This window comes from Dermacentor andersoni, chromosome 8, assembly GCF_023375885.2.
Source record: "Dermacentor andersoni chromosome 8, qqDerAnde1_hic_scaffold, whole genome shotgun sequence".
NCBI classification, from domain to species: domain Eukaryota; kingdom Metazoa; phylum Arthropoda; class Arachnida; order Ixodida; family Ixodidae; genus Dermacentor; species Dermacentor andersoni.
Window position 1 is genome coordinate 63,029,499 of NC_092821.1, and position 22,502 is coordinate 63,052,000.

Genomic DNA, 22,502 nt, shown 5'->3' on the forward strand with positions numbered 1-22,502 from the left:
GACAACGCCATTGCGCTCCACACTACCGAGGTAGCCGCAGAATACAACGGACTTCCACCTGGGACGACCAGGAAAACCAAGGCCAAGCCAGTCGCCATGCTGATGGATGTAGCATGCTTCTCAGTTATCGCCCAGAGATCCACCTATTTTTCATGGGTCCTCGTCGGACGGCGTAGAAACCTAGCTTGCGACTTTTAAAAGAATCTAGACATTCAACAGCTGAAACGCTGAGAAGTTGTGCCATATAACTACTTAAATGACGACGCGAGGACGTGGTTTGACAACCGGAAACCCAGACTAAGAACAAGAGACTTGTTGCGTAGAGGCATCCTACAGATCTTCACAAGCGCCGTGCGCACAGAGAGAGCTCAACTTATGCAATGCTAAGTGTGCACGTATTGCACGTATCGACGCTACGCGTCCCACACCTCAGATCGCGTAACAAGTGGCACTATGCTGTGGCACTATGGTGGCACTATGGCAAGTGGCATTATGATGACCATTTATTAGCATTACTTTTGAAACATGGCGGTGACAAACAGTCAGCTACTTGCTTGATTTGATATTCAGGTATGCCATCGTATACATCATCTTAATCTTCATTTTCTGCCTCAAGACTTCTGCCGCAAGGCTATCTACAGTGTACCGCTACCTACGCACATGGTACATAGTATGCCACGTGGTGTAATATTATGCAACTGCAATGCAGAGTAGGCATGTATCCACTCTACGCGGTGTGCATTTTCCATCACGTCTCCTTGCGCGCTAAGACACGTGTATGGGGAATTTTCCGCTACAGGCTAGGAAGTCAAGTTTGGAGGTTTCTTTGCGTGTACGGGCCAGTACAGCGCGCGACCTGGAGGACTACTTTCTCTTACAGACCCAGAACTGACGCATTGACCGTGTATTGGGTGTCTTAGGTGACTAATTCTGTGTGTAGTGCACAGGATCGGTCGTCTACAAGGCAACGCCACGATACCAGTGTTTACATTTTGAATGCCATGACATGGGACTACCAGCTTGTTGATGTAGGGGAACATAAAACAGTCCCTATTCGCTGCATACAATTTCACGGTAAATGTCATGCGAGGCTTGATCGATTTTCTGTATCATTACGTATCCTGTTTAGACTATGCGGCTAGAGCGTGCACCCTGTGTTCTTCAGTGATCATTTCTTGGTGTCCGTTCCTTTTGGCAAGCGGTAATTTCAAAGTTCGCGAATGAGCTGGGATTTATGGAAATTCAATATTAAGTTACTCTCACATAAGCCTGTTCTAAAGCGCGTCCCGCAAATTTTTAATGTAGTTTCAAGTAGCACTTCTTCACCTCTTTTTCGGAGTGGGAGATATTGAAGCAAGAAGTTTAAATGGTAGGCATTGCAGACGCTTCCAAATGGTCTTTTGAGAAAAAAGGAGAATGTAAAAAGTTGTGCAAGTTGCTAGACCAGCTAAACGAACTTTAAGGTCTCCATCCTGGCAAGTACATTAAAGACGTTTAGAACATTAAGGCACAAATGCAGACAATGGATACTGAGAGATACAGACGGGCCCTAGTCCGAGCACGTACTCATCGGTAGTCGGAGCAACAGCCTTGTAGTCGTTTGCTTGGTGATGAGCGTCGGCACACTCTGTCGAAGCAAGTGCTCTAGATAGAGTGTGCCGGAGCGATTGTTAATGACCAGGATAAGGGGATGAAAGCGTTCACGGCTCATTAGAAAAATATTTTTCAATTTCATAAAGTTATTAATGGTGCAGCTCTAAGAGAAAAATTTGTTTTGTTACTACCACAGCCCAATCAAGAAGAATGTGATGATGTTTACACAGATATATGCCTCACAAAAGTTAACGCAACAATTGCTTCGCTAGCTAAAGGCAAAACTCCTGGGCCTGATGGCTTGAGTGCGGAATTTTCTCACTGCATTTGCTCGATATTAGCTCCCTTTCTGCTTAACATGTAGAAAGAAGCTTACCTGATTGGACATATACCCGCCACGCTCTATCAAGGGCCTCGATACTCTTCCCAAAAAGCAGTGATGCAACTAAATTGACGAAAGCCGAGGGATATCGTCCAATATTACTTTGAAACGTGCATTATAAAATATTTGTGAAGATATCAGCGAGTCGCCTTCAAGACGTAATTCAGTGAGTGGTGGGATGCCATCAAATATGTGGCATTAGAGAAAGAACAAACGAGGCAAATATCCCCGCTACGCGGTCCGAGCTTGGGAGCGTAATTAACAGTGCAGGTTGGTTGGCAAGAGTTCAGGTTCATTTGGCAAAAGCATTTCATAAAGTTCATGACTACTTCCTGTTTCGTGTGTTAGAGCACATAACCATTGGGTCTCTTCTTTTTAAAGGTATCACTATATGCTATGCTAATAGCACAAAAAGCTAATAGTTAATGGTTGTCTATCCAAATATACCTAGCTGAGGGCACCGATAAGGCAAGATTGTCCCTTTTTCCCCTCTATCATTCGCTTTCTACTTAAAACCGCCTTGCGCACGAATGCTGAAGCATCATGCTTTTCACGTGTTCATATTTTTATCCAATGAGATCCGCGTACTTTCCTATGCAGCTGAATTAGCCTTCTTTTGTGCTGACAGGTATAGAGAATGCCCTTGCCATAACGCAACAGTTTTAATCGGCTTCTAGTGCAGCAATAAACTTTTACAAGAGTTCATGGTTTTGGCTTGGTCTATGGTGTACGATGCCAAGCCACTTCGCAGGTATTCAATGGAGGCAAGATTTTAAGTACGTAGGTGTACCATTCTCTCAATATCTCAATAGTAATCGATACTGCTTAGCAGAAGTTGCAGAAGTACAACATAAGATTAACAACTGCCAAGAACTGCAGCTGCCCATATTTAGCCGAGCTGAAGCTTCCATTGTTGTCCTAGCAGCTTGACTTAACTATGTCCTGCAGGTAATACACTGCTTGCGGCTTAGGTTGCAAACATTTCATCTTGTGCTTGCTACCTATGTATGGAAATCACGTTTTGAGATCATGCGACCTGATAACCTTTTTTTTTTTTTACTTCTTGAGAGTGGGGGTATTAGCCTAGTTCACCTTTTTGTTAAACTTGTCTCCCGATTCTTCTTCTTTCATGATGTAAGCAGTCCATTTCAAAGAGAAATGTTACAACTTCGATTATTCAATTACGTTCTAGACATATTTGTGTCGTCATCTCTCAGAGATGCACCACGAGCTCTTTGGGCGGTCTTGCAAAGGGTTGTCGAAGGATTTCACTTTCCTAAGCCTCGCTTTAGTATGGATTATATTTTTACGGCCTACCGCAAAGAAATTTCTGCTGCACTCATAGACACATAGTTTCCTGTTCGCCATCATTGTGCGCCATATTCGGAATGTCATTACCTTGACGTACTTAAACGTGTCCGTCGAATGATCATTCCACCGGGTATGAAAACTTTTTACTTTAAGTTACATTCGGCTGCCCTACCTGTCAAAACCTGGTTAAAAAGGGGGGGCTGTTTCGTGCCGTGGTCGACAAACTGCCACTTTTGTCCCCATGATAAAACAATTGATCACTGTTTTTATATTGTAGGGAAGCCGTGTTCTTCTGATACATTCTCCACAGAACACTTAAAAAGGATTTAGATGTCACGCCATACACAACTAGTTTCCTACCTTCTAAAGATCCCTGTGGCCCCCCGTATCACATGTTCATGGCACTTAGCTCACATAGCCTTTGGTGCAGTAGAATTCGCGACAGACACGCTGAACCACCGCGAAGGACTCGGTCGTATCTTCAGGAACCTGTTGCCTACGCTCGTAGTTTGTATCCTGCACATGAAACACCGCCGGATGAGATGCCTTTACTGGACGCTTGCACGTGTTTGCCTGACTTTTCTATGTGTTTTCAGTCACCTGAAATCTCTGTAGCGCTTTGTTTGTTTATTTTCTTCAATAGTCTGCCCCCATGTAATAAAGAAAAAAGAAGCGTTCGCGTGGCTGAGTGGTAGAGTAGTTGACTCCCACATGACGAGTCCGGGTTTGATCCCGGTGGCAACTGGGAAGCTTTTTTTTCTTATTTCCAGCGATAGCTTCGACGGAGACTGGTGGTGGACATCATCGCTAACCAAAAGGGCTATTAAAGAAACCATAACAGCTGAGGCTATAAAAGCGGTAGTTGAACGCATTTCTCTGGGACAATATGCGAACAGGTGCGCCATCCAAGGGGACTTCTGTTAAGAGTTGCAATGTGCGTTTTATTAGTTTCCCTTTTCGTGCGTGTTTCGTCCGGTCCTTCGGCCCTATAATGCAAAACTATTGCACTATGTTTCTATTCCAATCTCCTGATGTCAAAGTTACGTAACCGCCGACGCAAGCATCGGGCGGTGACCCACAGCGTTGCCTGAACAGCGCAATCGAACGCTGTCCTCGTTTATAGGAGGTAAGTTTCGCTTGCTTTCAAAACGAAAAACATTTCCTGAACTTAACGTTTTTTTTATCTAATTGGCTAACAAGAGGGGAGGAGCACGCTCAACGGGAGAGGGTTTGGATAAGGCCGAGGCGTGGCGGCGTGCAACGGACAGTCGAAAATGCCGCTAGAATGAATCCTATGCAAAGAATAGTTGGCACAGCGATGTCGCATACCTGTCAAATGGGATTGATAACGTTGTACGGCCACGCAAAAAGTTGTTTTACACGGAAATAAAGTGATGCTCTCCGGCAGGTGCGAGCAGCCAGTGCCTGAGCGATCGGCGGCAGCCATCTTATATTCTTTTCGGAACGGGGCCAGCCTCCGACTATCTAGAAAAAAATGCAGTTTTTTTCGGCATGTTAATACATCTTTACCTCGTACACGTCTCATTGACGCAATCAGTACTCGCGGTTTTTTGACGTCGGGTGACAGACAGGCTAAAAGATAGTTAATGGCGAAAGGCGTCGCATCAGAAATAATTATTTTTCTTTTGTTCAGTTGAATCATGCGTAGTCTCTCTTCCCCTCATGTCCGATTGTTAAATGTCCCGGATTTCGTGCCGCCCCACGACAGACAGGCGAATTGGGGGTGGTCTAAAAAAGTTTTTTACCAATCGCGGAGCGCTGATTGCCGAATTGGAATACAGAAGTCTGGAATAGCTTTGTGTAGTAGCGCCCCTGGTCAACAAAACACTTTCTTCATATTCGCTGTCTTGGGTATAGCGCTTGCAAAAACTTCGGTCACCTCGCACCCCATTCCCATCACGTCTACTCAACACATCAGGTTCATGGAGGCGGAACTTCGAGCAGTTTGTGACAGCTAAGATGATATCCTTGGTAGTGCGAACCCTTGAACGTCCCCAAAAACGGATCAAAACTACAACTGCACTGGCAGTGTTCCCTGCATCGTCCCTGCATACTTTGAAACAATGAACAAATGAATTATTCAGGGCAGTGTCAAAGCAAGAGAGTGCAATGCTACGCTTTACAATTGCAGAAAGAGGAAATGAAAATCTCAGAATGATTTTTTTGGGTGTTAGCTAGGAAAGCCGAGCAAATGTGAGTGAAAAAGCCGTAACAATTAACGAGGAGCCCATGGGTCAAAACTAACATCGCTAAGCATTGCTTAAGAAAGTTTGTTACATTTCACGTTGTGAACGCTGGTGACGCGCAAGCGCGCGGGTGCTACAGCGCACACGACGTCATCGGCTTTCGGTGCGCCTTGACGCCTACACTGTCCCCATCGCAGCTCGTATATTCAAGACAGGGCTCGCGCGACCACGACATACGCAGCACAGATCGCAGTAGAACGCCCTGTAGTAAACATTTGCTTACTATCTGAATTACCTAAGATGGTGTCAGCGTGTACAGGCAAACAGGAACACTTCACGCTCGATGACCGCGGTCACTTGATGTTGAAACACTGCCGTGAGGAATCCCGGCAGCACCAGGGAACGAAATGAGCTTCGTGCTTCAATGCGAACCGAGCGATGAGAACACAGCGCACGCAAAGCAACCTGACATCGTTCCACCTAGACTGCGTTCCCAAAACACATCGCTTTCAAGATAAAGCCTGCGTGACCGCGCGCGACCAAATACAACGCCCCCCTCCTCACTACTCTTCCCTGGTGCCATGGTACATGGGCGCGACGGAATGCGGCACACTTCCTCCCGTCACATCACCATCACCCGCTTTCAGTCGCAAACACATCGTACGGCGCGGGACGACGATGTTACCACAAAGGGAACCCACTACGTATGCGTCGCAAAAGAAAAGGGTAACCTGTAGCAGCTGCCACAGTAAGTAAGCCCGACACGCTGTGGTTGCCCAGCGGCTATTGCGTTGGGCTGCTGAGCACGACGTCGCGGCATCAAATCGTGGCCACGGCGGCCGCATTTCGATGAGGGCGAAATGCGAAAACGCCCGTGTACTTAGGTATAGGTTCACGTTAAAGAACCCCATGTGGTCCAACTTTTCGGAGTCCCCCACTACGGTGTGCCTTATTGAAATCGTGGTTTTGCACGTAAAACCCCATATTTTTTTTTTTAAGTCAGCGCAGCGCAAATTCGCCTGCGTTCGTCTTCCGCAACGCTTCGCCTTGTTTCTCCATGCCCACTTCGCTCAGCGGCGGCACTTTGCCGCGTGCTGACCGTGCTGCGTCGAACTTTCCCTGGCGCGCGATTCTCTTGACGGTCAGGTGCCTTCTCCGTTAGCTTCCTTCGCGGCGTCAGACAGACACCACCAAATTGAAGAGCTGGCCGGTTACGCTTGCGCGTAAAGTGGTCAAAAGCAATAGGATTAGGACCTATTCAAGCTTACCACAGGCTCTTCATGCTTTATGCAAATATCGCTAAGATGTAGAATAAACATTGATTGTTTCAAACACGTAGTACGAGTACTTTAGAAAATGATCGTTGCAATCGAAGCGCGGTAAAAAATTATCAGCGAATTTAAAAGCGCTCAACAACGTCATTAGTGCAAGCGTTGTTCCAGAGTTATGCGTTATTTTTGTGACAATCGACTCCTTCAGGCCTGCCTCTCGGAAGGAGCGCGAATAAAAATTTACTAAAAGTGGAGTAAAAGGACTAAGGGGATTTGTTGGGGGTGCATTTTGAGCACAAGGGAACTTTAGTGCTGTAGCCACAACTAAGCGGAATTACAACGGCGTTCAAAGAAGATAACAACAGCTATTAGGCAATAATAAATTATTTTCATTGGAAGGCTTTAGTGTCTGATTTCCTATATTCGATAACACAATATTAGCCCCACAAGCCCTAACTCCATCACAATCCCATTAAATGTTCGTGTATCTCACGCCGTAGTGTACACCCTTAAAAACGTTCCTCCGTACGTGAGCCTTCACATTTGTATGGCGCTGGCGCAACAGAATTGGGACGATATATAACGACAGGAGTAGCTCATGTTCGCCTAAGTGCACAGTCTGGTAAGTGCACAAGAATATTAGGTTTTTTCAACAAAAAACTTGAGATATTCGGAATTCTTCATTGCTGCTTCACGGGGTGTAATCCTCCAAATAGATTTGCTTAGACAATACAGTGCTGCCATCTTCTTGCAAACAACGTAGGTTCTATTGCGCCCGCAAATTTCCCAACTACCGAAGTATATTCTTAATTCAAATTCCTGTGCATGACAACTAAATCAGGATCCAGCCATGCGCGAACATGATGATCCCAATGGCCATAGAAGATGCGCCAGGCGTGGAAGGCATTGCGACGAACATCGCCAAACCGACTGTGACGCTACAATCGCAAGGGAAGACAAGTTTTCTCGGCCTATGCTTGGAACACTAGGCCGAACTTCCTTCACATAAGGTTCTGGGCCGTGTGTCACTGACGTAACAACGGGAGGATTTATTGTGTAAGAACGCCTACCTGACGTTCGCAATACATTATATCAATGCCTTTCTTCAGATGCTTGTGTTCCTGACTGAAGTGTAACCCTATCAGCCTTGCTTCGCTTCAATGCGTGAGATTCATGCATCGGAAGCAATGCATTCATAAATGGGATTGCGAACGTCAGGTAGGCGTTCTTAAGCGATGAATCCCCCTTGTCATTCGTCAGTGACACATGGCCCAGAACCTAGTTTTGAAGTCAAACTCTGCGAGAATAATCCAGAGAACACCGCCATGGCCACGCCGGATAGCCCATTTAAATTCAAGGTAATGAGATTCGGCCTCTGTTCCACACCCGCAACATACAATGCGACAATGACGCCATTGTATTCGCCAACCCATATGCCTAGGGAACAGCAGATGGTCCGATTCATATATAGGTATTCAGCTCGAAGCCATCAAACTGCCGCGTTTCTTTATAACACCTTATTTTCGTAGGTGACGTCATCAGAAAGTAAGGACTCACTTCTAGCTCACAGCATATCGACTAGAATGCAGTTCACACATTACTTGTTCTGTGCGCTACTGCAAATTGGGGCTTTTGTAAATGCAATTTCACCTAATGCCAAGTCTCCAGTTTATTAACAAAATCAGATGCCAAGTGCAAAATAGCATCGTAGAAGCATGCCAGATGCTTAAAAGACCTCTGTCATGCCCAGCACTATTCGCTCGCATTGACGAAGACGCTTGAATTGAAGTAGACGTCGAAGATAACTGGCTAGGCCTTGATTCTAGGCTAGCCTAGAGGAAAGAAGACTTTCAGAAGTTAATCAACTGTGCTAGCCTGTCCTTAGCTTGGGCAAAAAGATCAGTGCTGCTCGGCACAACAAAACATCATTAAATTTTCAATATACAGATGTAGGCTACGCGAAAAGTTTTGTCTTAAAAATACACGGTAGCCTTTTAAAATGTGCGCGCAACCACCATACCTTATATTGCCTGTCATGCCGCATCGCACGGGAGGCCTTGACTGCTGGGATTAGAACATAGTTGCACACGAGTAATAATACACAAGCACAGAAAACGAGTGCCTGTTCAACGCCAATTTGATCCACCACTGTTTGAAGAACATGACCACTGTCTTTGAGAAATAAGAAAAACCAACTTTGGCGAGAAACAGCGAACAGGCAAGCGTTTCATGGAGTGCTCTTGGGTCAGACTAGTTAATTCTCCCGGGCGTTCAAGAGTAGGAATTTTCGCGCACCACTGTCTTTATAAACAACTAATCAACGGCGACTACAATCGTGTTGCTCTCTCTGCGCTAGCGAATATGGAGGAGAAATATTACTCGCCGCTCCAGACCATTGCAGTAGCTCGTGAGGGCAAAATATTGTGGAGGATGTCTACAGCAATATACCCCACAAACATGAACCGAATGACCCGCAAAGGTCATCATGTCCGCTTCAGAAATGCTATAGAGTATCTGCATCCACCAAATGGCGTTTTGTTTTCGTCAGCACCTTAAATTAAGCAGATATTTGCGACTGCCAACTACCTTACCCACTTGGCTATAACGGATCTACAGCCGGAATGCTACGAAACCTAGGGCGTTGAAGCGCATTGCACCAAGACTTGTGGCACTATAAGGCTCATCACCGACAAATAAATGTTTCTTTGCGGACAAGCTCTCACAATTCATCTTGTGCCGCCATGAGCGAGTACACAGGCCGAAACTATATTCCTCAGGGCGTATTACACTTGTTTCCAATCTGTTTAGTTCTTTTATTGGATGCTGGCGGTTCCTGTATTCCTTTTCTGTTTATCGTATCAAGACGTCACTCCCTGACAGGAGGGAATTGGATAACCTGTGTTGTTTTACATTCAATTTCTCTGAAACAGTTGTCACTGCGATTATGCTATCGCGCTGTGGCAACGCTCCTGATGTATTCACAAGGTCGAGAAAACTGCCAACACAATGAGGACCCAAGCGCGTTTAACCGATTGTATTCGCGACGCCAATAGAGTAAAATGTGGGCACCTGAACTTTCTGCTCGATGTACGGTAACGCATGTTGAAATGATGTACTGACTTGCGCTGGACGATTTGATTTGAAGATCGCGAATGGCGAGCTCGGTTATGATTACCACAATTTCAGTTCTCAACACAACATCAATTATTCGTAGTTTTTAACGTCGGAAAGCAACTCTTGTGCTATGATGGGCGCCGTTAGTGACGGAGTCCAGGAGAAGTTCGTTCATCTAGGCGTCTTAAATCAGCAGATAAATGGGAATACATGGGTGTTTTCGCATTCCGCTTCGTTCAAAATTTAGCCGACGAGGCCTGGAACGACATACGGAATGCAGTGACTTGCAGCAAAATGCCATAAGTATGATGTCATTGCTTGAGAGAATGTAATAGTTATATTGTTTATTATTATTTCAGGAATTATTTAGAGTGCTGAACTATCACGTAGCTCTGACATAAGGAACCTTGTTGAGCAGGTTAGATTAGTATGTTATTATGTAGACGTACTATTCAGCGACAAGAAGTAAATTTATGCGCAATTGATTTTTTTTTTTTAAGTCTCAGCAATCTCGGCCTTCAGATCTAGGTCTTGGATTTGACAATAAATATAACAAAACTAAGGAAAAACTTACTTGAAGAAGCTCTCTCAGCCCACTGTTCCCATGTGCGCATGGCGTGAACAGAATCACGTTTATCAAAATAAGGCAATGCAGAAGCATTATATTCAAGATTGTTAATATTGAGACCTGGTCACGAACACAGCGAGAGAACAAAGAAGCCTCCTACGCAGACGACGCTCCATTTTCTGGAAGCACAAAACTTTTTTTCGGTGACTTATTCGTTTGAACTCCATGGGCAAAACTGAAATCAAGGAGCTAAATAATATGCAACGTGCCTACGCGCGTTGTACTGTCTGCCGCCTCATTCTGCTCAGAAGTTTAACATCGTTCTAGTAAAAAAAAGTGAAAACAAGCAAGAAAACGTCAATTTGGCTTGATTTTACGCCATTTTGTGCAAGGGCTCCTTCTTTGCTTCCTTGCGAAATACGTCTGGCTAGAGCACTGCTACATCTTTAGCAATAGCCAATGCAGAAAAGTTCTATTTTCTCATGTAGTACACGAATCAGCAGAGCACACATGCGAATTGACTTCCTAATAATCAGCACACGCCGTCGTCAGCGGTGGTCGGCCATGGAAACAAAGCACATTGTTCCATGTAGGCGCAGAGGAAAAAAATGGTCATACTTTATATATAGTATTCGTCCTGTGCAGCAGGACACTTCTGAGAAGAGAAATACCTCTTCGCAGTTCGAGCTGTCCTGCACGCGAGACAAGTCTAGATTATTAGGCATGTTGGAAAAAGCCAGCAGAGCCTGCAGTCTCATTGAAAACACAAGGCAGCATCGCAATGAAATTACGCACACATCTCGCTGATGATGGTGGTCATAAGGATGACAATACAATTACAACAAATCTCCACAAGGCAATGATACTTTGTTGGTGTAAAAGATAACTACATCACAGTATCGTAACATTGCATAAAGCAACTGTACAATCTTAGAAGAACGAATCGGTGCGAAAACCGAGCCATCTCGCTTTCATTTTGTGGTTGAACTTAACAGATTTTCCGTGGACGTTGTGATAGCCATAAGAAATGAAGAAAATCACTTACAGTGCGCGTTCCTTGGTTTAATTTTTTTTTCATACATTTGAGTCATTGTGTTCGTGACTCCTAAACTTTCCATCCGGCTCGCTATACTACGGGTCTCTGAGCAGCACAAGCGCATGACAGCAACAACTGCTGAGCGTTCATGCACACCTGCGCAGCAGTATTCGGCTAGTGGTGTCTCAACAATCATTTCTTACATACGCAATACGAAGCTGCAAAATGAATCGTTGCTGGAACAAGGTGAATTATTTATACATACTCTAGACGGCCGTAAGGTGCCTGTGTCAAAAATATGAAGCCAAAAATAACTAATATTGCATTGTTATATCGCCGAGCAGGTGGACGCCATAGTTTAGTGGGAGGGTCTTCCCTTACGATTGCTGTGGTTGTCAACTAATTTTCCGCGGATTTGAGTAGTTGCTGTGAAGAATTCAGTGTACGAGCGAATCATTCCGTTTTGAAATCACTGCGGCCCTTAGAGGTTTGCTCTCTAGGCGACAATATTATCAATGTGTACTTGTGAGCAGTTTGCATACATGTGGCAAATTTTCGCTGTCTAATTTCCGCCTTATCAAAACATATATCCTGAGGTTGGCAAAGTTCGCACGACAGAGGCGGCTATCGCCTAACATAAATTAATATATCCGATTGTCCACTAGTGTGCGTAGAAGTTCAATCATAATGCATACCGCCCAGGCCATGAGGCAAAGGATATAGACTGTAATTTAAAGCTTTTCAGGAAAAGTTCATTAACAAGCCGTACTGAAGCTGCAAGGTTTAAGGCGGCTCAGAGCCATGTCTTTCGGTAGGTACATCAATGCGTAATCATACCATTTCTTGCACCATACCTAGCTAATGACAAGGTGAAGAACCTCTTGAAAGATTTCATAAAACCTACACCACCCTTTCTGCATGTTGCGGCTGCGCAGCTTATTAAATGTGATCGGCAATACCACGTGAGGAAACTGCGCGAGAAAGTGTAAGGCTTCCATTAAAGCGGGTAAAGTTGCCCAGAGAAAAAGCAATAAAGTTAGCGAAAACAGAAACATTCTGTGGATTTGCGTGCGAAAAACGCGATGTGTTTATTAGGCATGCCGTAGGGGAGGGCACCGGTTAAATTTTCACCATTTGGAGTAATCGAAGAGTTGAAGTAGTTAGTGTAAAGAGTAGCAGTTGATCAGTTGTTAAACGGGCGTTCACGGATCGTTTATACGCTAACAAATTGTGGTACTTGTCATATACGACGTGAAAAATGTTCTGGCAAAGAAGACCAGCAGTCCTCTATTCCCGTATGCTCTTCCTTCGTATTCAACTTTTTGCGCATTTTTCATGGTATCGACAATTACCCATGCCTGTATTTTCTGTGTGTTCATTGGCACAAAAGTTTTAAAATATTTTTTCATGAGTCTGGAAAGCACACACCAAATGGGGGACGCGTGATGGCGACTGTTTGAAATTTAAGGACTGTATTATTACAGCAGCGATAGAGGAAACAATGATCTTTGCAGTGAAAAAATTGTGGAGAAATCATGGGCGCTATAACGTAAAACTATTCCAAACTTTTCTATTCCAATTCTGCACTGAGCACTGCGCAATTGGTGAAAAACTTTTTTGGACCACCCCCACTTCAACTGTCTGTCACGCGACGTCACAAAACCGTAAAAACTCACCACGTCAAAGTGACGTGTACGCGTTAAATATGCAATAATATGACGAACCAAACTGAAGTTCTTTCTGAATAGCCGCAGGCTGCCCTGTTCCGAAAGGAATAAAAGACGGCTGCCTCCGATTGCTCAGGCACTGGCGACTCGCACCTGCCGGAGAGCATGGGTTTATTTGCGTATAATAAAACTTTTTGTGAGGCTGTGTAACGTTTTCTAGCACTTTCGGCACATATACGACCTCGTTCTGCTAACTCTTATTTGCTAGGAATCCGTTTCAGCGTCACTCTTAAACTTCCGTTGCATGCCTCCGTGGTTTTCAACCAGTCACCGCAAGCTGAGAGAAAGCAGACCAATCACAGACGCCGGCACCACCCTCTTTATCCGGTTATTGATTTTTAGTGCACTGGCTCGGCCCCATCGAATCCCTCTCCACTTGAGCGCGCTCCTCGCTTCTTGTCAGCCAATTAGATAAGACAAGACGCTCAGTATAGGCAATGTTATTCGTATTTCAAGCAAAAGAAAGTGAGCTCCTATGAAAGAGGAGAGCGTTTCATTGGCCTGTTCAGACAACCCTGCGGGCGACTGCCAGATGCTTGCGTCGGCGGTTACGCAAATGTGACGTCAGGAGATTCGAATAAAAACATATTGGAATAGTTTTACGTTATAGGGCCCCATATATGGTGATTGTCAATGTACGCGGATAGCCCGAACGAACGAACGGACGAGCGAGTGAGCTACTGTCTCCCTCCACCATCCTCGTTGCCACCCACCCCTTAACTCAGTTGCCCGAGAGCATGCATTCTTTCCCTCTGTGTCTTCCCTCTCCCTAACGGCATTCCTTCGTGGCAGCCGCGAAGAACGAGCGCGTCCCCTCCATTCTCTCCTTGCTGGGTCGGCGCCAGTGCCGTCAGCGTTTGACTGAACGCTTGCCTGAGCGTGCGGTACATTTTTTGGGGGCAAGAAGCCGCTATTTGATTTTCGTCCGCGGTATCGTCCACAATGGTCTGGCCACCGCGGGGCTGCCAGCGAGATACGCGACGATGCAGCCAGGGAGCGAACGAGCGAGTGACAGTCTCCCTTTTCCTATCTTCGGCTTCTCGCTGCCTCTCATTTGCCCTAGAAAACATGCCCTTTCCCTCGTCTTCAAGGGACAAACCAGCAAGCGAGCAAACGAGCGACAGTGCGGGACTGCCTCCACTCCTCCTTCCCCGCCCCTCTTCGCAAGAGCAAGCACCCTTTCTGTCGGCGCATTTCCTAGCCATCTCTGCCGCAAGTCGAAGTATCGGAGTACCGCCAACCCACTTCGAAGACGGCCGAGAGAGCCAACACAAGCTGTTCGTTTTAAAATGTCTGTCTGTTCGGGTACAGCACAAAAATTTCATTTCTTGAGCGAAACTTGCTTCCAACGCTGTGTGACCCGTTTTCGGCATGTTGTATCTGCTATGAGCAGGAGTGCGCGTTGCGGTATGTATAGGAAAATAGGGGAAGTGAAACTCAAATATTGCGAATGCTTACTTTTGTAAAATGAGACATTAGTCAGCGATGTTGACAACATACTTTATACTCAGATTGTGTCTCTGTAAGCCTGAACGATTTTATCACAGTGAGGGCACTACCTTTCCTTAGCTTGTGCCTCAGTTTTACGCCGCCGTCATATGTGGCACCTAACGTAACGCCCGTATATTAGCTACAAGTGGGTTTTAGTGTTCGTGCATTGGTACCAGGAATATTGCTTTGGTAGGTCAACGGGAGCATCACCGCGTGTTTGAACATGTGCGAACGCGTATAATATTTTAGGTCTGTGCGGCATTTGCTGTTTTTCCTAGTTTTATTTTTCTCTTTTTCTTTATATTTTCGTAGGCGGAGGTGTGATTGGTCTATATACGGTATTGCAAGATAATCAGATCTTCCTTTCGTGTCATGTGCTTGAACACGGGCAACCATGTTTAAGTCTGTGTAGCCTTTAAATAGTAGTTTCGAATAGGCAAGGTCAATATATATCATTAGTTTTAGTGTTTGTGCATTGATATCAAGAATATTGCTTTGATAGGACAGTGATAGTGTGGTCGCGTGTTTGAACACGTGCCAGCAGGTTGCCGTACCTTAAGTCTGTGCGGCATCTGTTGTTCTTAAAACATTGGTGATGATTACTTTGTGGCATTTTATGGATATAGGTTCTATGCGTATCGGCCTTTTCTAGTAGGCACGTCCTCTGAAAGCTTATGTGTTTGCGTTATAAAAAGCTTAGTGCAACCCATGACAAGAAAGGCGGTGAAGCATGTGGTTTGCTGGGGGTCCTTCAAGGTACACGAGGGAAATGATGAGAAAGGAGAGGAAATCGAGCCCATCGGCAGACGATGTGATATCGATGGTAGACTAAAGAAAGCGAAGGATTTCCAGGATGGCATTGTAAAGCAGGTCAAAGAGTGTGATGCACGGAGTGTGATGCACGGAAGGCGGTAGAAAAACTGCTTCGAGCGGCCGAGGAATAGCTGAACGAGCATGGTCATGACGATAGAATGCCATCTCCTGACGTGACAGGAGAGGGAGTGTCAAGAAAGCACGTGGAATGCGCGCAAGGTTGGCTGGGGTTAGCTGGAAAGAGGTTCACCTAAACTGAAGCGGTCACAAAGGAAGTGCAGGAACGCAGGTGTCTACGCCCCCTGTGAAGTCACAAAAACGCGGAAGAGGATGGCAAGGGAAGAAGGGAGATACCTTGGCAGTAGGCGAGAGTGAAAGGGTGATTATCGCCTGCGACTCAAACCTGGCTAGGTGCTCAGAGGTGTAAAATAAAGGATCCGACACTGATCAACTGTTTACTGTTTACATTCCATCTTCTTCTGCTTCTTCTCTTTTCACTTCACTTCCTCTTCTTGTTTTGACCGGGACATTACATCCTCCGGGTCTCTTACTGTCATTCTTCCGCGGCTGGTGAGGCACTAAGTTAACTACTGTTGTAACTTCTGTCTTGCCTGCTGGTCCTTCAAAGTGCACCGGCTTCAGTATATCTTGCTATTTCACCGTTTTGAGGACAAAATAAGGGCCCGTAAAAGCATTTTCTCGAACGATCAAGACCTTTTGGTACTGGCAACATGTCCCCAGGTTGTATGCTGGGCATGTGGGCTGCATGGGGCGAGTCTTAGTATTTCTTCATTGTAGATTTATACCTATTGTATTCTTCTGACGTCTTCCTGCATCCAGGTATATGGATCGTCCCTACTGTGACAAGTTCGAAATCTGCTGCTGACAGCGTCATCTTCTGAAAGGCAGCTGAGTGCTACAGCCAAGTCCAGCTGTGTGCGATTGACTGTGATTCTCAACAGCTACCTCAACACCACACTTGCATCCTCAACGAAATTCTGCGTATATAAAAATAAAGGTCTTTAAGTCGCGTATGAGGCGTTGCACTAGTACGTTTCCTTTCAGGAGGTATGGTGCTGAAAATTTCACAAGTCAACCCTTTTCTGCTGCCCACGGGCAAAGCCTCTCGCTGCGCAGTGCAGGTCCATTATCAGAGACAATCACGTTGGCATGTCTAAATTCCTCTCTTTCCATCATTGCAATCACACTGTTTGCATCTTCTCTTCCCTGTTTGGCAGCCGCCATGCGTGCGCACTCGTCTACAGCAACTATATCAGACGGAGTCTGGCGCGCACTCTCTTCTTTCTTTTTGATTTCAGCAAAATCAAGATGAACGACTTCGAAGGGGACATCTGAATACAAAGGAATGACCAACTTGTTTCCTTTTGGGCGAAACTTATCTTTGATAGTCAGACATTGATGAAAGGTCTTGATGTAATCATCTACATTGGCTTTCGTGTTCTTCGACGTAAAACGTTTCTTAATGTTCAAGTAGGTCCGCCATAAGCCATCTTGCCCTCCTAAGTCTGAACTGTAGTTATAGAGCCGCAATATTTTAGATGTGCAGCTTTCAGTGACAACAAACTTTCCGTCGATTTTAGTTTTTCAGTGTCTTCCCATACTCTTGCGACGTGTGCCCCTTGACAGATGTTTATTGGCGGTATGTGCAATCTCGATAACGCCTCCACGTCTAGTAGCTTTTCACTAGGTCTGTGGCTAACATCAAAAGTGAACTGCTCAATTTCGCTAATCCATCTTGCCACTTTTCCCTTCGGTTGTGTAAGTTCTTCAAGGGGAACTGGTAGTGCAATTAAAAGATGGGACAAAAGAAGACACACCGGGACACACACACAGGCTCAGAAGATATGTGAAAGCCTGATTGTCCGTGAAAAACTTGAGCTGACGGCCCTCCGAAAAGCTTCTGAAGTATCATACCGCCAGCACTACTGCTAAGGCCTTCATTACTCTGGTGTTGTAATATACATCCACTTTTAAAAAGTATAAGAGTAATGGCCAATGGCCTTTAATTAGTGGATTCGGTCTTAGTTTGAATCTTGTTGGTATAACACTGCTCCTGTGCCACACTTGGACGCGTGAGTGCACAGCTTGAAGGATTTGGCTAAATTGGATAATATCAGGAATGATTCTGAAGATATTGTGCGCACTAGTTCTTCATATCCGTAGTGGCACTCATCGCTCCACTCAAATGGAACTTCCTTTTGAGTGAGCCTTGCAAGACACCTGGATATTGATACGAAGTCTTTAATGAACGCACAAAATTGTCCTGCCAACCCTAAGAACACACGCAGTCAGTGAACATCATAAGGCTTATGCAGCTCTTTGATTTGTTGGATGGCCTGTTCCTTTGTCGTCTTCGTGAAGCGGTCCAGGACTCTGCCAAGGAACACTACCTTTCTATGAAAGAATTCAATTTTATTCTTGTTTATCTTTAAATGTGATTTGCTTTATCGGGCGACCACGTTTCGCCGCTTAACAACTGTAATTGCACAGCGCGGGACGCACCTGCATGTATCCGACGTTTCTGGAAAGTTATCGATGCTTCTACCCGGCTGTCTGTTGTCGCCGAACCTCGCGTTATCTGATTTCATCGCTTGACGCGAATTGTGTAGAACTTTGTAGAAGGCATGCGGGTCCCAACGATTAGTCTGGAACATTCGATGACTGCTGTATAAAAGCCGACGCGCTTGACCCGCTGATGAGATTTTTCGACGATCGCCGACTGTGTTCGCCGCTTTCGTTGTTCTGTAAGTGTAGCCTGTTTTGTGGGCACAGGTTCGCCCAATAAAATCTAGTTTTGCCTTTCACAGTATTGCTACTGTGTTCTTAACGTCACCACCACGTGACAATAGGAGGTGGCCAGTTTGTGCTTGGTAGAAGATGAGCGTAGGATATCGGCGATGCCTTGGCAGAGGAAAGCGTGGCCGCGGTCAGTAAGGAGCTGTCACGAGGCACCTTGTACTAAAATGACATCCCGGAGTAGGTAGTCTGCGACGTCGGTTGCGCAGCTCGTGGGAAGTTCCCGAGTGATGGCATAGCGCGTCGCGTAATCAGTAGTGACAGCGATCCACTTATTGCTGGAGCTGCACTCGGGGAAAGGGTCAAGGATATCCTAACCCACGCGAAAGAACGGCTCAGGTGGAACGTCGATCGGCTGTAAGCAACCTGCAGGAAGCTTTGCTGGCTTTTTGCGATGTTGACAGGGCTTGCAAGCAGCTGCATAGCGCAGTACGGAGCGTACGAAGCTGGGCCAGTAAAAGCGGCGGCGCACGCGGTCGTAAAAACGAGCAAAGCCAAGGTGTGCAGCAGTTGGGGCGTCATGAAGCTCCTGAAGCACGGTTGCGCGGAGGTGTTGAGGAACGACAAAGAGAAGAGGAGGACCGTCAGGATGAAAACTGCGTCGGTACAATATCCCGTCGTTGAGAACGAACCACCATAACGACGGATCAGTAGGAGCAAATTCCATTTGGTCAATGAGGGTGCTCAAAGTAGTGTCATGGCTTTGCTCGTTGGCCATGTCCAAAAGCTGGGAAATGGAACAATCGATGAGCGCTGAATGGGCGGATAGGAAGTCTAGGCCTAGGATGAGTTCATGGGGGAATTGGTCAAGCACAGTGAAAAGGACGGCAGTATGGCGGCCGGAAATGCTCGCACGTGCAGTACACATTCCGACCACGGTCACAGTGCTACCGTCGGCGATTCGTACGAACCGAATAACGGCAGGCGTAACAATTTTCTTTGAATTGCGGCGTAGACGGCTGGTCATAATCGATATGTGTGCTCCGGTATCTATGAGGGCTGTGGCGGGTGTGCCATCAACTTGGACGTCAAGGAGGTTATTTCTCGCAAACAGTGTCAAAGGAGGATTTTGCGGTGAATCCGCCATTGCAGCACCACGATGAGGTGCCGCATTGCCTAGTTTTCCTGCTGGGACAGTCCTGGGTAGGTCGGTGACGGTGAGCGGTGAAGCTGGGGCGGACGCGGCTGGCGACGTTGAGGTGAGGGCGAGCGAGCATAGCGGCGAGTCGAGGTAGTGGCGTCGGAAGCATCGTAGAAGCGACGGAGTGAGGAACTTCTGGGCGAACTTGAATTCCGGAAGGAGTTTCGAGGAGGGGACGGCCAACGGATCCGGAAGTGATGGGAAACGTGACCGATTCGGCCGCAGCAGAAACATACCGGCCTGTCGCCAGGTGTACGCCAGTCCGATAGATTCCTGGTAGTGTTTGAATAACGGACACTGTGAGGTGGATTGCGATAGGACCGACACATAGGAGCAGGGCGGGTGTCAGGGCGACTCTAGGAGCAGGCACTGGGAAGACCCATATTAGCGATTTCCTGGCGAACCACGGACTGGATGAGCGATATCGTCTCAGCGGTGCTGTTCCATGACGCCTGTTGAGGCGAGGCAGGAAACGCTGCTTCGCGTTCGCGGCGTGCAATACGGGTCACGTTTTCGATCGGTGGGGCCGGTACAGGAAGAGGTCACTGCAGTAATTGGAAGCCATGTAAACTGATTGTATATACGGCGACTCTTCGCCTGCTCGAAGCGGCGGCATTCCTTCATCATGGCGTCGACAGTTGACAAGTTTCTAAAGATCAGAAGGCTGAATGCTTCGTCCGCGATGCCATTGATAATGTCCCCAACCTTGTCCGCCTCTGGCATGTACGTGTCGAATTTATCACAGAGGGCTAGGACATCCTGTATGTAGGTGACATACGTCTCGGTAGCAGTTCGGGCACGCGTGGCGAGTTGTTGCTTGACGTCTAGTTGTCCACCGGTTGGATTGCCAAAAACGTCGGACAGCTTTTCACTGAACAAGTCTCAGCTGGTTAGCTCTTCCTCGTGTGTGTAAAACTACGTTCGCGGTCTTCCGTCGAGGTAGAACACGACATTGGCCAGCATTATGGTCGGATCCCACCTGCTCACCTTGCTGACGCGCTGATACATCTTCAGCCATTCTTCAACGTAAACACCATAGAAGCCAGTGAACTTGCCGCGGTCTTGCGGCTGTGGTAGAGCAACGTACTGGGTATGTGTAGTCGGCATTGCAGCGGCACATGCGGTGCCTTCATTTGGAAGCATGGCCCCAGGCTGGGTGAGACGTCCGCTGCGGAGCTCCGTGGCGAAGACGCGCACCCCGCACATCCACCAAAAGGTCACGGGTATAAAACTATTTACAAGATGTATTTACAAGGCATGTATAAACAACAGCCGAGAATCCCGAGAGGCTGTTGCCCCTTCGTCGTCTTCCCCATCGACGACCTTGTCCTCTTTTCCGCCGTAACAATATCATAAACCAGAGGACTAAGAGGACTATATGAGGTTCTATGATTCACATAATTGCTGATGAGCTGCAGGGCTGGTTTTAGTCACAGAACACTGTGAACACAGAACTTTGGGAAGCAGGTTTCCCCTGGCGTTGGTCTACGTATAACCCTAAAGGGGGTGCGCTGCATTGAAGTCGCCGACTATTAGAAGCGGCTCGTTGCCGGCTGCGTGCGTGGCTTGCTCTAAAACCTGTTTGAGGACAGATGGCGCGCTTTTCTGCCTACAGTAGACGTTTAGAACGAAAATGGGACCCTTCTTCTTTGTTGTCTGCGGGATAAATTCGAGCAGAATGACAGGCGGTTCCGATTCTTGGAGAAGGTGTTGAATGGTCACTAGTTTCTCACTGACCAGGGTGTGAAGGCTGTCAGCTCTTTCGGTGCCATACGTGACGTATCCGGGTAGGCGGATGTGTGTGTTCATTTCCTGCAGTGCGATGATTTCAGGTGGTCTTGTTGATGTAGCGATGTATTGTATCAGTGATCCGTACTTGTTCTAGTAGCCCCGGCAATTCCAATGCCGCACCGCGATTTCGCCTGTGCAGCTCCGCGCTTACTCCATATATGTTGTGGAGGAGCAATCTTGGTTATTAAGGGGTGGTGATGCGTGCTCAGCATGGGCTTCTGGTGAGCCTAGGTAAACTGGCAAATCTGATAGGCTCTGATGAGCTGTTTTCTTGGGGCGCCGGCTTTGACGAGCTTCCAGTGCTCATGATGCGTTCCGCCATCTGAGTGTTACAGGGCTGTTGTTGAGTTGCGAATTGTCGTTGTTGTGACGCTGACTGTTGTATAGCTGTGAGTTGTTCTTGCATAGTAGCTTGTAGGGATGTCTGAAGGCTCTGAATGGCATTTGCTCCTACCTCCTCTACATTCTGGAGAGTGGCATACTGGACGGGTATGACTCCTTGCGGTGCATTGGGCTGCGCGGTAGCTCGTTGCGGTGTCGGATTTGGAGTGACTGTGTGCGCTGGCTGCTCTTCCCATTTCCGCTTTTCCGGAGGCGGGCTTGAGGTGTTTTGTGTAGCGGCGGTGCTATTTCTTCCAAACAATTAAGCTTTAAGTGCTGCGATCTCTGCTTTGAGTGTTGCGTTCTCTTCAGTGAGACGCCTAATGTGGGCGTGTGCCTGTGCCAGCTATGTGTCCACACGGGGGGGGGGGGGGGACGAGCTTTGGGAGAAACAACCTGGGCCCAGCTCACCTGCTGCGTGACCTGCGCAGCTCCCTTCCTTCTCCTCCTGCCACTTGCGGAACGACCACGGCTCGAGATCCACCCATGGGATGGCGTCTGTCTTCGCGATGAGGTCCTGCGCCTGGTACCGGAACCGAAACGCGGCCTGGAACTGCTCCTCTCCAGGACAGCTCCGCGTCGTTTCGGGCATCGCGACTTGCGGGATGCTGAGCGCTGGCCACGTGGCCCCGGAGACGAGGAGCCTGCTCTCAGGGCCTGCTGCGGTTTCCGGTGGTTGACGAGCGGCAGGAATCTGTTGGGGCCGGTTTTGGCGGCCGACGGGTGATTCCCGCCGCACAGAGAGCACCGAGGGTGGCACTTGTGCGGCTCCGTTGCTACCGAATAGCCGCACTCTCTGTGCTTGGGTATGGTGGGGGGCCGCGGGCAGACGTCCTCTCTCTGGCCTGTCTCGTTGCAG

General features: G+C 47.1%; 1 protein-coding gene across 4 annotated transcripts in view; it reads right to left on the reverse strand.

Moving 5' to 3' along the window:
* Positions 1-22,502, reverse strand: part of LOC126526313 (uncharacterized) — a 253,101-nt gene that overhangs the window by 97,144 nt on the left and 133,455 nt on the right. The window lies entirely within an intron of this gene.